The sequence below is a fragment of the Phyllostomus hastatus genome, unplaced genomic scaffold (assembly GCF_019186645.2).
Source record: "Phyllostomus hastatus isolate PE091 unplaced genomic scaffold, TTU_PhHast_1.1 phas_scaffold_114, whole genome shotgun sequence".
In the NCBI taxonomy this organism is placed as follows: domain Eukaryota; kingdom Metazoa; phylum Chordata; class Mammalia; order Chiroptera; family Phyllostomidae; genus Phyllostomus; species Phyllostomus hastatus.
Genome location: NW_025334006.1, coordinates 2,662,875 through 2,678,412, shown reverse-complemented (window position 1 = coordinate 2,678,412; position 15,538 = coordinate 2,662,875). Strand labels below are relative to the sequence as shown.

General features: G+C 45.3%; 1 protein-coding gene across 3 annotated transcripts in view; it reads right to left on the bottom strand.

The window, feature by feature from the left end:
- SVOPL (SVOP like) overlaps positions 1-15,538 on the bottom strand; it is a 59,660-nt gene that overhangs the window by 5,635 nt on the left and 38,487 nt on the right. The window lies entirely within an intron of this gene.

Below are 15,538 nucleotides of genomic sequence, written 5' to 3'. Positions count from 1 at the left end.
TGGGGATATACATTTCTGTATTTGAAGTTCTACAACAAGCTTATTTTTATATTCAGAAAATGGTCCCAAAATAATTGTAGGTTTTGTTAATAAACCCTGAACTACACTTATGACTCAAGAAGTAAAATAAGTTAACCCTGAACTACACTTCTGACTCAAGAAGTAAAGTAAGTTAATAAACAAGAAACTAGTGCAAAAGAATGGATAGAAACACAAGCCTGAGTGAATAAGTTAAAAACAAATAAGTTGACTTGGAAAACAGACCCAGGGGTTATTTTGGAAAAAAAAAAAAGCTAGTTGTGAAAGTGAAAAATCATAAAGGCATGGAATTAAGAGCGTAAAAGAAAACAGTCACTAATACAGGGGATGAAAGAGCCATGGAAATACTACCCCCAGTTCTTTGCTCAAAAATTTGAACAAGGAGATAATAAAACAAGCTTCCTCACACATTTACTCAGAAGATTTAGAAGCAACAGAAACGACCAGAAGAGAGCGTCCAGGCAAGTGCCAGGTCCGCCTTCACAGATCGGTTCTTTCCGACCTTGGGCAGGAACAGGTTCCAGGGAAAGAAGAAAAGTTCATTTCATTTTAATGGAACCTGGATGGTAATGAGAACCTAGAAAAGATAAAAGACAAAACCCAGCCACCATCTCGTGTGTGAGTATTGATTCAAGATTTGTGAATAAAGTCCTGGCACATAAAACTCTGCGCTTCACTGAAAGGAAAACGCCAGCTATCCGGGGCCCTTGCTGCTGTCACGCCTGCACCGTGATGTGGTCTCTCTCTGCCACTCCTGCCCCCTCTCCCACGTATTTCCCAACAGACCCCTCGCATAGTCACGGGGATGGAATTACTTCCGTGGTGCCATTCGCTTTTCTGAGGACCCAAGCTGATCCATGATATGTCAGTAAAATCGTTAAATACAAAATTAATAGGAAAAATAAATTTGTTTATACAAAATAAAAAGCCAGTTAAAACACTCACAACGTGTTCCAAGTCCCTCCTGTAAGCCAGGCCCTGGAGAAGGAAGTAGGGATAAAAAGTTAGCAAAATGCGCATATATCCCTGTCTTCATGGAGCCTAAAGTCTATTGGAAGAGGAAGATTTTAAGGAGCCTGGCAGATGGGCAACTATGACCTGATAAACAATAAGAAGGGGAATCTGGAAGTCCTCGAAGAGCTCGTAACAGGGAAACATAGTTAGTTTAGGGCCAGAGGGCGGGCTTTCCTAAGCAGGGAATGAATCACAGCTTCCTGGAGGTGGGGGAGGGGGGAGGGAGTGGCTGCCAGTAACAGCAAGTGAAAAAGCCCCAGGGAAAAAACAAGAAGAACCAGACTGTTTATAGCTAAGCAAACAGCAGGTGAAGAGAGTATAAGATGGGGCCTCATCTTGGTAGCTAGCAAGCGCCCTGTAAATCACGTTGAGGATTTTGGTCTTTATGAGGACAGGAAGGGCAAGACAATGAAAGGTTAAAGCACAAGAATCATGCCAGGTCCCTAGGAGGCAGTAAAGAAAATGACTTAAATGACAGCAAGAGCACCCAGGAGGAGACCAGCCAGGACTCTCGGTCCAGTGAGAGGTGGCAGTAGTCTGGACCAGCACATGCCCGTGGTGGGAGGGCAGAGACGACGATGGCTCAGCATCCGTTAGGCTGTTAAAACCACATGTTGGAGGGATGGATGTGATGACAAGAGACAGGAAGAGAGGACGACGACTCCGGGTTGGACGGTGATGGCATTCACTGATGGCATCTGGAAGAGACGTGGATTTGGGGAGAAGGGCCATGAGTTTAACTTTGGACATGCTGGGCTGAAGGTGATTTGGGGACATTTAAGTGGAAATGTTGACGAGGAGATTGGATATTGAATTGAGTTCAGAAGAAAGGCCGAGACTAGAGATGCACATTTGGGAGTTATGAGCCAAGAGTTGGTCATTAACAAAAAAAAACAGGTGAGATCACCTAAGTGGAGAGTAAACTATGAAAAGTTGAGGGTCTAATATTGAGCAAAATGAACCCTCAGAAATAACGAGTAGAGGACAGTACACACAGAGATGGAGAAGGAAGAGCCAAGGATGCAGGAGGGAAACCACGGAACCTTGCAGAGAGCAAGGGCGTGGCCGTCAGTCCCCTACGTGAGGGAGAGGTCACCGGAGAGTCGGACTAACACAACACCTGGGTTTACAGATGTGGCGGTCACCAGAGGCCTCGCCAGGAATCATTTTGGCAGAGTCAGGATGGTGGCAGCCAGGCGGGAGAGGGTGAAGGTGTGAGCCGGCGGAAGGAAATGAGGACCGGGGGAAGGAGCCCTTTTAAATCGTTTGGCTGGAAAGAGCTGGTCGGTAGGGTTCAGTTTACATTTTGTAAGCGATGAAACCTTAAGCACGTGAAAATGCTAGCTGGAAGGATTCAACACGGAGAAATAAAAGTCACAGGACACAAGTATAAGCCTGATATAACTGAATAACTCAGGAGACTCAAATGAAAAACCATCCAGAATGAATTAGCTCTTTAAAAATCAATAGACAAAAACTCAATAACCTCTGTAAATGCAAATAACTTGTTAGAATGTTAAACGGGAAGTTATAATGAAAGAAAATAATCTATTTGCAATAACAATGAAAAGCCGTAAAATGCCTGAGTAAACCAGATGCGCGGGATCTATTTGAAGAAACCACAAAGATTCCACTGAGGGGTGTAGGAGGAACATTGAACAGATGGAAGCGCAAACCTTGATCTGAGGAAGACAATGCAAAAAAACAAACAAACAAAAAAAACCCCACAATTTTTCCTACATTAACTGATACATTTAACAAATTAATAATTAGATCTTAATAGGATTGAGGCAGAATATAACTAAATGATTCTGAAATGTATCTGCGAAGAGCAATGTGGTGGGGCTTCGACAGCCGGTTTTGAAATTGCACCATAAATGTCATTGAACACTGTCACGTGACAAGGACAATACCAGACCAGTCAATGGACTAAAACAGTGGGGCTGCATGCAGACCCATAATTCCCAGAATTATAGAAATATGAGTAAAAACTAGGTTATTCAATAAATAATGAAGGGCCAGCTGGCCTGACCCTCACATACTCTGATGGCCTGAAGAGGGCAGGTCAGGAATTCTGGGCCAGAGTCTGGGATGCGGTCACTCTGTGAAAAGAGGCTGAGGCGATGAGGACGGGAATGACTTGGACACTTGGATACATGTATGTTATGCTTCCATAAGTTTACACACCTGATCCCCCCAAAGAAGGCCGCAGAAGGACTAGAAAAAGAGACATGGATTTTCATCATCCTAATCAGAAATTATAAAGAAAGATATTGATAAAGTTAAGTTATAAGAACTTAGAGTTTCTGTACAGAGAGAGGAGGACATAAACAAGAATGAAAGGCAATGGGAAAGTTGTAAGTGGAAAGCAGTAATATTTGCGACATGACAGAAAAATAAGGCCCTTTATGTACTGGGTTGGCCATAAAGTCCATTTACTTTTTCCATAAAATAAAAGTTTTTTCATTTTCCCCAATAACTTTATTGATTTGGATATTTTGAGTATCTCGGCTGTCTCCCGCTATTGGCTTCTAGTGGGTGGAGGCCAGGGGTGCTGCTAAACATCTTCCACTGCATAAGACAGCCCACAGCAAAGAATAACTTGACCAAAATGTCAATAGTACCAAGAAACTTTGCAAACCACTTTTGACGTGTTTGATCAGTCACAGCACCTTCCCCATACACTGCACAAATTTTTTGCATTTCAATTGTTTTCCCCTTTCTTGAAATAATAAAACATGATATACCAAAAACGTTGCGCATCTTCCATCTTCAATATTAAAATGGCTACACAAAAATTCACCAATTTTGGTTAAGGTTTTAAAAACATGCTGATATGACAGCTGTCACAATACAATCTAACAAAATTGTTTCAAATTAAAGACAACTATGCATTACTAGAGCCATTATAGAGAAAAAACTAAAGGAACTTAATGACCAACCCCATATATGAAGGATTCTCACAGCTCACTGTTTTAAAAACCAGATAGCTGTTAGGAATGAGCAAGCTAAAAAATAAGAAACAACCAGTTACAGTATGAAAAGAACAATTTCGTTCATTCCTAATCAAAGAAACACTAATTGGAATAACAGAGATACCATTTAAGCACAGTGAGATCGGCAAAGATGGAAAGACAAAATCAGGAGGCAAACGAGCCACAGGGGTGCCCTGGGGCATCGGTACAACCTTCCCAAAGGGAAGTTGAGCACTGCGCATCGAATGGGAAACAGGCAGTCCCTCCCACCGACCCATCCAGTTGCCAGGGACTTACCCGAGGAGATAACTGCCTAGCTAGACAAAACGTGAGCACAAGGATGCCCATGACGGTTATTTATAATAGAAAAAGAATCTGAAATAGTCTACACATTCAATATGAAACTGCTAAAGGAATTGAAAAGTAACTTTTGGAGAACATACACAATGAAACATGAAAAGGCCTTGTTTTGATATTTGTTGGCATAAAAAATCCTTTTTGCACAGAAAACGACATTGTGGAGAAACTATAGAAAGTCCATGAAGGTTCTGGGTCAAGATGGTGACGTCGGAGGACCCAGAATTCTCCTCCTCCCACAGACACACTGAATCTACAGTGACACATGGCAGCAATTTCCCCTGAAAGAAACCCGAAAACTAGCCGAACGACTCCTATACATCAGACCAAAGAGAAAAACCCACATCAAAATGTGTAGGAGAGAAACAGAAAGAGACTCTAATACAGAGGATTCACTGAGGGGTGCCAGATGACGGGGCTTGGGCGGGGGCAGTGCTGGGTGAAAAACGTGAAGGGATTAAAAACAAGTCGGCAGTTACAGAACAGTCACCAGGATGTGAAGCACAGCCTAGAGAATATAGTCAATACTATTGTAGTAACTATATGTGGTGTCACGTGGGTGCTAGACTTACTGGGGAGAATCACTTCGTAAATTATATAAATGTCTAACTATGCTCTACTCCCTAAAATATAAAATAATGTTGAATGTCGACTGTAATTGAAAATGTTTTTCAAAGCTGGGAAAGAAGAAAAATGAAAATAAAAGTGTATAGGAGAAGCTGAGATACAATCCAGCCGTAAACCCCACCCCTGGTGCAGCAACCCACAGTTAGGAGGGAACCCCTGGTTCCAAGCTTCTTCCTGAGGAGCCAAGGGTTTGAACCTCACATCTGGCACCCCGACTATCCAGACCAGATGTGCACCTGAAACACAAGCCTCAGAAAACACCTAGCTCTGAAAGCCGCCAGGGCTTGCATCCACACGACTATATCAAACTGGGAAATGGCTCCTAAAGGACTCCTGTGGGTCTACCTGGATACCCCCCTCCAGGGGAGAGGTATCTCCGAGCAGAGAGGGAGCCCCCTGAAACACATCCAGGCTTGTCTGTAAGAGAAGCTCATTTGTTTATCTTAAAGTAAAGCGCCATTCTGGGGGCAGGCATCTAATTGAACAGAGACATCTAGGAGTCCCCTGAAATACTCTCTAAAGAGAGAGACGAGCGAGTACCATCTTTACACTCTCCCTCAGCTCTCTGAGGGTCACCAGTATCTTCTGGAAAAGAGTTTGCACATATGTCCGGTGCCCCGGTTTTTGTGGCTGCCACCCTGGGGACAGACACTTCTCGGTCACCTGGCTCTGGTGGCCAGCAGGGTTTATGTTCTCGGGTCCCAAAGGACAGTAACAATTAAGAACAGTTCTTAACTGGCTGCCTGCCCTCCCCCACCAGGGCACGGTGCAGAGACAACAGGCTGAAACACACCTGCTGTGAGAGAGGCCTACTGGCTGATCTCCGTGCCTGTGGCCAGAGGGCCAGGCTTCTATTTCAACATATAGGTAGAGCTGACTACAGTCCTCTCCAAAGTCTGTGAACGCTGGCAGATGCCATCTGCGTCTTTGCTCTCTGCCTCACACCAAAATTAGCAAAAACTATACAATAATATGTTAATGGATACACAAGATAAAAAGCTGTAGGTGGTGATATCAGAAATATTAAATGTGGTGGGGAGTAAAAATGCAGGATTTCAGAATGAATTTGAGCTTCAGTTGTTATTGTTTTTAACATGAAATATACTGTAATACCCCTACGATGTCTCGTGTAAGCCTCAAGTAACCACAAAGCAAAAACTTACAGCACATACACAAAAGCTAAAGGAATCCAAGCACAGCACTACAGAAAATCATCAAATCACAAAGGTACAGCAAGATAAGAAAGCAAAAGAACAAAGCCAGGGGACAATTAAGAAAATGGCAATAAGTACATACCTATCAGTAATTACTTTAAGTACAAAAGGACTAAATTCTCCAATCAACAGACAGTGACTGAATGGACAAAACCCAAGACCCATCTATGTGTTGCCTAAAGAGACTCACTTCACATGTAAGGACACAGAGACTGACTTCCGGCCAAGGTGGAGGCATAGGTAGACACACTGTGCCTCCTCGCACAATCAAGATAGGGACAACAACAATTTAGAAACAGAATAACAACCAGAACTGGCAGAAAACTGAACTGTGTAGAAGTTGGACAACCAAGGAGTTAAAATAGACATTCACCCAGACCGGTAGGAGGGGCGGAGTCGGGCAGCCAGGCGCGGGTTGTGGCGCAGAGAGCATTGGGACCAGGCACATGAGGCATCTGTGGCGCATAAGACTGCAGCAGGTGGACCCTGTGTGCACAAGCGGCAGCTGGTGGACCCCGGCCGAGGGGTGGCAACCAACAGACCTAGCGAGGCTGCAATTGTGAAGCTAGGCACTGCACACAACCCAGGATATATTGCTGGGAAATAGAGCCTCGGGACACTGATTGAAAACACCTGTGGGGGTTGAGGCGCAGGGAGAGACTCCCAGCCTCACAGGAGAGGTTGCTGGAAAGTGTCACGGGGTGCACAAGCCCACCCACACGGGAATTGGCACCAGAGGGGCCCAGTTTGCTCGGGGGAAGTGGCGGAAGGGACTGAGGTCCAACAGAGCGGAGCATTGTTCCCTCTGGGACCCCACCCCCACATACAACGTCACAACCCAGCAACTGGGGTGCCCCACCCTGGACACCTAAGGCTCCGCCCCTCGTATGTAACAGGCACAACCAGACCAAAGAAAAGAAAAAAGATGGCTCAAACAGAATTGAAAGCCCCACAAGCAGTACTTTTAAGCAACCGAGAGATAGCCAACCTATCAGATGCACAGTTCAAAGCACTGGTGATCAGGATGCTCAGAGAATTGGTTGAATTTGGTCGCAAATTAGATGAACAAATGAAGGCTACACTAAGTGAAATAAAGGAAAATGTGCAGGGAACCAATAGTGATGGGAAGAAAACTGGTACTCAAATCAATGGAGAGGACCAGAAGGAAGAAAGAAACAACCAAACAGAAAAGAATGAAGAAATAATTCAAAAAAATGAGGAGAAGCTTAGGAACCTCCAGGACATCTTTAAACATTCCAACATCCGAATTATAGGGGTAACAGAAGGGGAAGAGAAAGAGCAACAAGTGGAAAAGTGATCTGAACAAATAATAAAGGAGAACTTCCCCAATCTGGCAAAGGAAATAGACTTCTAGGAAGTCCAGGAAGCTCAGAGAGTCCCAAAGAAGTTGGACCCAAGGAGGAACACACCAAGGCACATGATAATTACATTACCTGAGATAAAAATGAAGGAGAGAATCCTAGAAGCAGCAAGAGATAAAGAGACAGTAACCTACAAAGGAGTTCCCATCAGACTGTCAGCTGATTTCTCAAAAGAGACCTTCCAGGCAAGAAGGGGCTGGAAAGAAGTATTCCAAGTCATGAAAAGCAAGGACCTGCATCCATGATTGCTCTATCCACCAAAGCTTTCATTTAGAATGGAAGGGCAGAGAAAGTGCTTCTCAGATAAGGTCAAGTTAAAGGAGTTCATCATCACCAAGCCCTTATTACATGAAATGTTAAAGGGACTTGTCTAAGAAAAAGATAAAAAACATGTATAGTAAAATGACAGCAAACTCACAATTATTAACAACCACATCTAAAACAAAAATAGAAGAAACTAAGCAAACAACTAGAACAGGAACAGAACCACAGAAATGGAGATCACATGGAGGGTTAGCAATAGGCGAGTGGGAGGAGGAGAGGGGGGAAGAGGTATGGAGAATAAGTGGCGTAAATGGTAGGTAGAAAACAGATGGGGAGGGCAACAGTATGGGAAATGTAGAAGCTAAAGAACTTATGACCCATGGACATGAACTGAAGCGGGGGGATGTGAATGGGAGAGGGTGTGCAGGGTGGAGGGGAGTGAAGGGGGGGAAATGGGACAATTGTAACAGCATAATCAAGAAAATATATTTTTAAAAAAGGACACAGAGACTGAGGGTGAAGAGCTAGAAAAAGACATCCTATGCAAACAGAAGTCCAAAGAAAGTTGGGTAGCTCCACTTTTATCAGACAGACTCCAAGACAAAGGTAAATCAGAGACCAAGAAAGACACCACATAATGATAAAGGGGTCAAACCAATGAGAGGATATAACCTTTGTAAATATGTATGCACCCACCATAGGAACACCTAAATATACAAAGCAAATATTAACAAAACTAAAAGGAGAAGTAGACAAAAATACAATAATACTATGGAACATTAGTACCCCACTTTCACCAATGAATAGGTCATAGACAGAAAATCAATAAGGAAACAGTGGCCTTAAGAGACACATTGGATCACGTGTAACAAATATGTACAGAACATTCTACCCAAACACAATAGAACACACACTGTCTTCAAGCATACCTGGACCGTGTTCCAGGATAGACCATATTAGGTCAGAGAAAAGAAGTTAATAAATTTAAGAAGACTAAAATCATACCAAGCATCTTTTGTGATCACAATGGTATGAAAATAGAAATCCATTACAAGAAGAAAACTGGGAAAATTCACAAATGTGTGGAGGAGATTAACATGCTACTGAGTAACCAGCAGATCAAGGAAAAAATCAAAGGGGAGATTTAAAAAAAAAAAACTTGACCCAAATGAAATGGAAATCCAACATACCAAAACTTATGGGTGCCCCAAAAGCAAATTCAAGAGGGAAACTCAGTGATAAATGTCTACGTGAAGAAACAAGATCTCAAGTAAACAACCTAACTTTGCACCTCAAGGAACTGGAAAAAGAAGAAAAAAATGAAGCACAAAGTTAGTAGAAGGAAGACAGTAACAAGAGAGTGAAAATAAATGAAACAGAGACCAAACATCCTTCCACCATGGTATACCCTCGGCCTCTGTGTGTGTGTCACAGCAAAGGACACCGTCAGCCAAATAAAGAGGCAACCTACGGAATGGCAACCGTTTGTAAACCATATCTGATAAGTTGATATCCAAAATGTACAAAGAACTTATACAATCCAATAGAAAACAAATCATTCAATTAAAAATAGGCAGAGGATCTGAACAGGCGTTTTTCCAGAGAAGAGATGCAGACGGTCAACAGGTACGTGAAAAGGCACTCAGCGTCAGCGAGTGCACATCGGAAATGCAATGAGACGCCACCTCACATCTGTTGCAATGGTTACTATCAAAAAGACAAAAGATAAGTGTTGGCAAGGATGTGAAGAAAGAGAACCCTGTTCACTGTTGGTGGGAATATAAATTGGTACAGCTAATATGGAAAACAGCAGGGAGATTCCTCAATAAATGAAAAATAGAGCTACCGTGTGATCCAGTGATCATACTTCTGGATTTCTTTCCAAAGGAACCAAAAGCGTTAACGTAAAGAGATGTCTGCCCTCCTGTGTTCACTGCAGCATTATTACAATCGCCAAGACATGGAAACAGCTTAAGTGCTGGGAGCCAGCCCAGCCCTGCCGCCTGACACAGTCACAGAGGGAGCTGCACGTCCACACAGCAGACACGGCGGGGAAAAGCACCTGGCACTCCTCTGCTTAATCACTGTATTACTGCCCGTGCTTAGGGTCTATGTGATTTACCATGGAACCGGGACAGATGGCAATTCCACAGAAGAAATACAGTTCTTTGGAAGTAAGCAAGAAAATGACAGCTCATTGGAGAATGACTCCCCACCAGAGTGTCCTCCTAAGTGGGTTAGAGAGTTCAAAGAGTGGAAATGGAAAAGACCCCTAGGATTACTTCCTACAAGAGCCCCTATACCCACCCTTATCACACAATTCCTTAAAACCACGGCTTTGGGAACTAGACATAGATTCAAAAAACACATTTGCTCAGCATTGTACCAGTATCCATGGTCTGTTTCCCCTCTAACTCCTAGGCCCACTGATCCCCCTTTACCCTATAACGGAATCTATCATACAGGGACACAATGAATAAATATAAATAGATATTGGAAAGATTATTATACACTCCCCTGCTATGAGGTACTTAAGCGATCAGGGCCCCCATGGTGTTTGTTGCCAAAAGAGGTCAGACATCAAAGAGGGAAACAAATAATAAAAATTCATCAACACCGAGGTGAATGGGAGGCAGCCGAACGGACTGAGCAGCACAAAGATTATTACTTGCATAGAAAGACAGGGCTCTGGCACTGAAGTGAGAAGTGAGAGACAGGTACTAACCACACAGACCACGAAAGCCTTCCGCATGGCCTTTGTCAGTGAGCTAAAACAGTCCTGTGCCCATCCACGTGCCCCGCTTGCGGCTTTAGAATATATAGATTAAAATTCAGTTAAGCTTTAGGAAATTAAGGTGTTATGTAACGTGGTAAAACATGTTACTAATTGCAAAGATTAGGAGGTAAAAGCTTGCACAATAATATGCAATGGACAGCTACTTCCTATGTCTGTGTCATATTTTCTGCAGAACAATGACAAAGAAAATATGCCCTAAGAACCGCATTTTTAATTGCTTTCACATGTGCCACACGTGCACACCCAACTGTACAAAAATAAAGAACTCAAGAGCGCAGCAGAGATGCCTGGCTGTTGAGCTTGAAACTGCACCTCTCGTGTCACTCCTCTGCCGATGCCGTCCCTCCACTGGGAATCCCTGCACCTGCTGGAGCTGGACTCCGGCACTCAAGTGCCCATCAGCGGATGAATGGATAGAGAAAATATGGTGTCCATATATAATGAAATAATATTTAGCCATAAAAAAAGTAGGAAATCCTGGCAATGAAAAAGCATGAATGGATCTTGAGGGCACTATGCTAAGGGAAAGAAACCAGCTAGAGAAAGACCAATACCATGTGATCTCACCGATATGTGGAATCTAAAAGACAAGAAACAGCCCTGACTGTTGTAGATCAATGGATTGGGAGCCAGTCTGCAAACCAAAAGGTCTCTGGTTCGATTCCCAGCCAGGGCCCATGCCTGGGTTGCGGGCCAGGCCCCCAGTTGGGGGTGCGTGAGAGGCAACCGATGGATGTTTCTTATATTGATCTTTCTCCCCTTCTCTAAAAATGAGTCAAATCTTACAAACAAAACAAGGAACAAAAAAGCTCCAGTCACAGACAGAGAACCTATTGGTGGCTGCAAGAGTGGGGGGTGATGAGCATGTGGGAGGGGCAGAGTGGGTGCAGGGGGCAAAGGACACAAGCTGCCAGCTACAAAATGAGCCTGGGGATACAACATACAGCATGGTGAGTGCAGTCAACAGTACCATGTTGTAGGTTTTGAAAGTTGCTAAGATAGTAAATCTTAAAAACTCTCACCTCAAGAAAAGAAAAATAGGTAACTGAGTGGTGATGGATGTTAGCTTGACTTCCTGCGGAGACCATTGTGTCACACACACCTGCACTGACTCATTACACGGAGTACCTGAAACTAACGCAGGGTTACACCTGAATTACGTCTCAGTTTTATGAGTATATGAACTATGATCACATTTGGGTAAATGTATGTGCATATTTACATAAACATATTTAAATATATTTAAACAGCTTTGTTAAAATATTTATATGTTATCTCTAGTCAAATAGTAGGTAGCGAAATTTTAGTTTTAATTTTTTGTGTTCCAGATGGAAGAAGAAAACCACATGTGGTCAAAACTGCCTTTGGAAATGTCTTCAATCGCTGAAATACAATCACCACACATCCTCATGAACCGCACTGGACACCGGCAAAGATTTGTCCTTGACCGAGCTCTAGCTGGGCCCCTCTGGGCCTCTTCTCACCTTGGTCTCTGCCTTGGTCTCTAAAGACTTGAACAAACACAGTTTCTAACAGCTCAGGGCCGCAGCCCTAGGATGACCCAGCCCCCCTTCAAGTGCCTACTTGTGCTAACTCGGGCCGCCCACAGAACGGACTGCTTGTCCCAGTCACACCGGGAAACAGGGCCCCCTCCTGGGTTTCACACAGACCAGCCTCCCTGTCCATGTTTCGCACCCGCTCCCTCCCGGGCTCTGCCGGCGGACCCCACTCGGCCTACGTCCACCCACTCGCCTCCGGGTGTCTGTTCAAATCCAGGTTGCACTGAATTCGCACTGGACTCTTCTCCCTAACTGATCACTGAACAAAACTCGTCCTTACTGCTTTAGACTCGCCTCCAGGTTTAACGCTGGGCAGTTTCTCGGGAAGCTTAGGGCTTTTTACAGATCACTTACGAAACCATAAAGTGGATGCGTGTCACCCGGGTGACCCCGTGAAGCCCTGTGTACCACCCGGCGCTTCGCTGGCCGGGCTTCCGTGCGCCCCGGGAGGACGGGGACCCGACACAACAAGGCAACCGCGGCTCGGCTGCAGTTTTCAGACCCTTGAATGTTAAAGGGTCATTTTTCCTCCTTACCTGTGGTACGTTTGTTTCTGTGCAGAAACCTAAACTTTTTATGTGGTCTTTTCCTCTATCTTTACACTCCCAGAGAAAGGGTTTTTCTACAATTCTGAAGTTCCCCTTTTCATGTGAATGGTACATGGCAAAGTGAAATTTGAGTTTAATTATAAGTTCGTTCCAGCCTTGTAAAGTACTCCTGCCTGCCTAAAACCCTTGAATTGTTTCCCACTACTCGTATGAAAAAAATCCAAAGTCCTCCCTCCGTCTGCAACGGCGTGCTCCCTGCACTTGTCTCCACTTCGCCTACCGCGGCTATTTCCCGTTCCTGGAACACACCCACACCTGCCCCGTCTCCGTGCGGGTCCTCGAGCCAGCTGCCGTCCTCCCTGAAATGCTGCTTCCCTTTGCACGCTGTCAACCCCTCATACTTCAGATCTCAGCTCCAGAGCAGCCTTGCCTAAACGGCCTGTCACCCCTCTTACTCAGGATATCCCCTCCAAAGCACAGACCGCAATCCGAAATATCTCAATCACCTGCATATCTGCAGAGTACCCAACCTGAGTGCCAGTCTCTCAGGAGCAGGAAGCGCGTGGTGGTGTGCTGCCAGGTGTTGGACGACCTGCCTTGCAAAGAGAAAAGGCCCCGAGAGTAGCATTTGCCAATGCCCACGGTACAAATACTCCACCGTGCTAATTTCAAGCTACGATGTGACATCAACCGGCTTCCAGTGTGACACTAATAAACAAAATTAGAACAATGCCAGGCATAGAGTCAGCAGGCGGTAAAGTGCCGCCTGAATGTTGAATTGAGATAAAATAATTCTCAGTTCTGTTCTATCAGTTACAGGTTGTAGCTACTTGAATCCTTTGTAGTGGTCTGTGTAACAGGGCCTCTAGAATTTGTAGAAGATGAGTCCAAAAATAACTTATCAAATGAGTCCCCCAAACAGGTTCTTAAACGAAGGAGTTCTCCTGCCTCCTAATGAGGACTCGCCGTGTGTCTGGCTTCTTTCTGAAGCCTGAGAGGCTGCATGAGTTCGGTTACGGGGAGCAGAGAGCAGCTCAAGAGTGCCCAGAGCGCCAGAAATCTAGGGGGGCGGGGCGGGGAGCATGGGGACAGGGAAGAGCTGCTTCAGGCTGCACTCGGTCGAGTTTGCACGTTGAGGGGGAATGAGGCTGTGGGGATGAGACTGGAGACCTGGGACAGCTGCCATGCCATTGGGGGTAACAGAGGGGAGGCAGGCAAAGAGGATTTTTTTTTATTGTATTTATTTTTAGAGAGTGGAAGGGAAGGAGAAAGAGGGAGAGAAATCAGTGTGTGGTTGCCTCTCTCATGCCCCCTACTGGGGACCTGGCCCACAACCCAAGCTTGTGCCCTGACTGGGAATCCAACTAGCAACTCTGTGGTTTGCATCCCACGCTCAGTCCACTGAGTCACACCAGCCAGGGCACAAAGAGGGTTTTTAAAGGTTTTGCTGGGAGTTCCAAATGGCGTTCTCCATTGACACCCCTTAAGTGACTTCTGTAAAGATTGAAAATTATGTCAACGCTTTTACTGGATGCTGACCGTGTTTCTTCTGTTGTGACACCACGGGAATGAAGCCTGGCCACAAGAAAGCAGTCTCGCTTGTGTCCCCACAGCCTGTGTCCCCACAGCTACGTGGCCGTGGCTCCATGGGCCGCCAGAGCAAGCCTGGGGTAAAGTCCAAAGCCACACACGCCGGATCCCGGAATCAGCTACAGCAGCACCAGCAGGCCCAGCGCCGCTGAACCTGGCCTGCCCGGCCAAGGCACCTGACTCCCTGCCACTCCCCAGAGTAAGGGGGCAGGTGGCCCCCGCTGTGCAGGCAGGGGCCCTGTAGCGGCCCCACGTGCACTTGCTGAGGCTTTAACACATCTGTGGCAAAGCCCCCCCTTCCCTGCTTTCTGGGACTATACGCCCACAACTCCTATTATTTCTCTATCACTAAAGTCTCAAACATCTTGAAACATTCATTTCAAAGAGAGCTTTAAATTAAATGTATAAATATGGTCATTAAGTGGGTGGACATTTTACTTAATATGTAAACATTGTAATTTGGTTTAATAGCCTCCTTTAGGGAGGGTAAAACAAGGAGGGAGAGGAAGAGTAAAATGATAGAGAGAGAGAGAAGGCGAAGAGGGGAGGGGCCCAGGGGGAGGGAGCAGAGTGAGTGAAACCGCAGGAGGAGCTAATCTCCCGGTCAGTTGGTGGGTCCCTGCAGACGGCGCTGCCTCTCAGAGGGCGGGACACAGACCAGTGGGCTCAAGTCACTCAGGGTACTTGTCACAACTACAGGGGATGGTCCCATATACCGAGTCAGTCCTTGGGCGCAGTCATGGACCTTCACGTCATTGAGTTCCCCTGGCAATTCTGACGGTCACAGCGGCTGGAGAATGTGTCCGAGGGAAGGCCGCCACCCCAGTGGCTCGGGAGTGACACGAAGCCCCGCTGTCTACAGCAGCTCGCCCACCCCAAACCCAGGCAGACAGACGCCCTAGGAACAAACGAAGCTCCCCGGATTCTAAACCTCCCGTCCCTCACCTGCAAGGACAGCAAAGCATCCCAACTGCATAGTGACGGATGTGTAAATATATACACATACACACATGTACACACACACACACACACATAAAATTGTATCAATCACAGACATATTTTTGTTTGACTATTTAGCATCTGGCCTTGCTTGTATAATAAGTTCTAATAACTACACATCATCATTATTATTAGCTGACATCTACTGAGAGCTTACTATGTGTCAAATGTTG